Below are 4255 nucleotides of genomic sequence, written 5' to 3' on the forward strand. Positions count from 1 at the left end.
TCAGATGATTACTCTTCAAAGACCCTAACTACTGCCCCTTTCTTTTCCTACAGGAGATCCATGCAGCAGTCTAGACAATTTTTCAAAATCACAAGTTTATGACAAATGAAAGAAGTGATTGCATCTCTTTTCTTTGGAAAATGTGGCTTGTAAAAAAGTTTGACAGATGACTACCTCATTCCAACTAAGGAGACTTCTTAATGGGACTGTCTTCTGTGACTCAAAGGTGATTACTCTCTAATGAAGTCTTCCCTAAATATGCTCCCCCAAACATACCGTACCCACACTTATAGGTTAAGGGGTGGACAGATGAACTGTCTTTGGTTTTTCTACCATTTTGTCCCCTCTCATGAGGGAAAACTCAAAGGTAATCTCTGGTGAGGCATGCTACTACCATAAAAACAATTTTTTTTTTTTTTTGACATGGAGTTTCACTCTTGTTACCCAGGCTGGAGTGCAATAGCGCGATCTCTGCTCACCGCAACCTCCGCCTCCTGGGTTCAAGCAATTCTCCTGCCTCAGCCTCCCGAGTAGCTGGGACTACAGGCGTGCGCCACCATGCCCAGCTAATTTTTGTATTTTTAGTAGAGACGGGGTTTCACCATGTTGACCAGGATGGTCTCGATCTCTTGACCTCATGATCCACCCGCCTCGGTCTCCCAAAGTGCTGGGATTACAGGCATGAGCCACCGTGCCTGTCCTAAAAATTTATTTACTATGTATTTATAATTTATTGAGTAATGTGTTAAGTACTTCATATGTGTCATCTGATTTAATCCCCCAATGACCTTGTGAGGCAAGTTTTATTATTATTCTCAGTTTAGAAAAGAAGAAACGGAGAAGATAAGTAACTTCAAATCTTATAGCTAGTCAATGGCTGAGCTGGTATTCAAGCACAACAGTCCATCTACTCATCCACCTGAGGCATTCATACAATCAAGGAGTGAGACTGGTCTGTGGAGATTAATCAAAGATGGCTTCCTTTCTATTATTATAGCATGTACTTTGGGAGTAAAAATGTATTGGTTTAGGAGAAAGTGGCCATATTTGTGTCAAATGTAGATATTATGTACTTAGAAAAGGATCCATGTTAATTTGAGAAGTTCAGGCTGAATTATAAAATTAATTTAATAATTTTTACAGATGTTAAATAATCTGCTGTGTCATCCTAAGTAAAGACTATTTGAAATGAAAGAGTAAAAACAATTAGTCTTGAACTGAAGATAGTAGTCATTGTCTAGCTGTTCATAGCTTCTTTGAAATAAGTTTCTGTCCAAAGTCTCCAGAACCTTGTTTAAACCATATCACCTGCCTCCTTCCCCTAGCCACAACTATGAGCCCAGAGATAATCAACAATCCAAAAGAAACCAGTGCTAGGTTAAGCTGAATGAATCAGATGCCCACTCTTAAAATTTAACGAAATATGATGACTAAGCCAATTGGTGGTTAAGTCACATTAATGGCAGAGCGCAAAATTAAAAGTCCATGTATTACAACTGAAATACCTCTGCTCCCCACCTTCTAGGAGAGGCCTAATTGTTTAGTTGTTGCAATAAACTGCTTTTATTCAACGCTGAACAAGAAGTTTTTTTATTTTTGTAACCAAGTAATCCTTGACAAAAAAAAAAATCTAATAGGTACTTGTTACATATTCTGTACTATTCTAAAGAGCACTGTCTGTATAGGTACTTCTCTTTCCATTTTATTGGTGAAAAAGCTGGAGATTCAGACCAAAAATGATACTTCAAAAGTCACATAGCAAGAATATGGCAGGCCTAAGTTTAAAACCCAGCTGTGATGGTGTTGGGAAAACTGGCTAGCCATGTGCAGAAAGTAGAAACTGGACCCCTTCCTGACATCTTACACTAAATTTAACTCCAGATGGATTAAAGACTTAAACATAAGACCTAACACCATAAAAAACCCTAGAAGAAAACCTAGGCAATACCATTCAGGACACAGGTATAGGCAAGAACTTCATGACCAAAACACCAAAAGCATTGGCAACAAAAGCCAAAATAGACCAATGGGACCTAATCAAACTCCACAGCTTCTTCACAGCAAAAGAAACAGTCATTAAAGTGAATTGGCAACCAATAGAATGGGAAAAAATTTTTTGCAGTCTACCCATCTGACAAAAAGCTGATATCCAGAATCTACAAAGAACTAAAACAGATTTACAAGAAAAAAAACAAGCCCATTAAAAAGTGGGCAAAGGATATGAACAGACACTTTACAAAAGAAGACATACATGAGGCCAACGAATATGAAAAAATGTTCATCATCACTGGTCATTAGAGAAATGCAAATCAAAACTACATTGAGATACCATCTCATGCCAGGTGGAATGGTGATCATTATAAAATCTGGAGACAACAGATGCTGGAGAGGATGTGGAGAAATAGGAACACTTTTACACTGTTGTTGGGAGTGTAAATTAATTCAACCATTTTGATTCCAAAACTTACAATATTGATAACGCGTGTTCAAATATCTCTAATTATATGTATTATATACTTATTTTATATTGTATCACTTAATGCATATAATATTGTATATTATAAATGATATAAAAATAAATATATTTTATATATGATTAAATCAATGATAAGAGATTTGTCTTGTATAATAATAATTCAAAATAAATGGAATTTAGACTTCTCTTTTGAATTTAGAAATCTGGGAAGAGTGCTGCTCTCAATCTTTCTACAAAAAAAGTAAAATTACTTACAAATTCATAGCTTTCACCACACATTTACAATCTCAGGGCAACAAACAAACACAAAATCTAAAGAAAGACAGGAGATAAAGATTATAAGTTTTTATTTATCTAGGGAATATGCTGGACAGTATATAAGATGATGAGAAGAAAACAATCAAAATTTTCAACAAATTGCTAAAAAGCCAAGTGTTCCCTAATTTGAGAGAATAGAAACCTTGGGGATCACAAACACAAAGGGAATTTGCATCCACTCACAGGAACTCCTCTGTGGACCTTACTTACTAACAAGAGAGGTCTGGGGCAAGTAAAGAGTTAGGAGGAAATTTTTTTTTTTTTTTTTTTTTTTTTAGACATGGTCTCACTACTCTGTAGCCCAGGCTAGTGTGCAGTGATGTAATCATGGTTCACTGCAGTCTTGACCTGCTGAGCACAGGTATTCCTCCCACCTCAGCCTCTCAAGCAACTGGGACTGTAGGCAAGAAAGCCTTTCTTATAAAGACAGCTGAGGAAGGAAAATATTATCCACTCAAGCAAAATTACAAAACTCCACCTGGATTCTTCTCTCCATCTTTCTTAGGCAACAAAAGCCTTACACCACTGAGGGAAGACTCAACAAACCTACTTATTGCTGGGCAAAAAGCCAAGATCTATTGCAGCTAGAGAAAGAAAATAGAAAAAATTTTATGTTCAAGCATGAAGTCATCCTAAACTCAAATGATTAGTGCTCTCCTACAGCTGGGAGAGTGAAAGAATCACTGAAAATATCCCATCCTCAGAAACATAAGTACTTTACTGTAATTGAGGCTGAACTAGTATAACAAAGCCTAAATGTCCTGCATCCAACACGATACAACCAAGAGAGCAAGCACTGAGCAGTATATAATAGCAGTTTATGACTGGGAGAGGGATAAAAGCTTGGAAAGAGACCCTGTCTGAGGCACAGGCATGAAGCGAAAGCCTAAAGCCAAAGGTGGAACAGATATTGATAAAATTCTCCAACAAATCAGCCACTAATCTAAGGACAAGGAATTTCAAGACTGTGGCACACTGAGGCTCACAATTGCAACAAAATTGCAACAAAAACACAATTGCACACCCAGCTCCACTCCTGATTAGATTGACTCAATTTCCCTCACATCTCGATTCTAAAACCTCGCAAAAGGTGGACATTTACAAGCATAAATATTATTCTTAGTCTCTCCTGTTCTACATACAATGTCCAACATTCAGACAAAATACACAACACTCAATAAAGCAAGAAAACAACACACCTTTTCAAAACACAAAGCAGTTAACAGAACCAGACTCAGATATAATCTCAATCTTGTAGTTATTAAAGGATTTGTAATATGATTAACATGGTAAAGACTTTAGTGAAAAAAAGTGGACAATGTTCATAAAGAGTTGGGAAATTTCAGAAGAAAGCTGAATACTACAAAACTGAATCAAATATAAGTGCTACAAATAAAAAATATGGTAACAAAATGAATATGTCCTTGCAGAGTTGATCAGTACATTTGAAGCAGCTGAGAA

This window comes from Saimiri boliviensis, chromosome 7, assembly GCF_048565385.1.
Source record: "Saimiri boliviensis isolate mSaiBol1 chromosome 7, mSaiBol1.pri, whole genome shotgun sequence".
NCBI classification, from domain to species: domain Eukaryota; kingdom Metazoa; phylum Chordata; class Mammalia; order Primates; family Cebidae; genus Saimiri; species Saimiri boliviensis.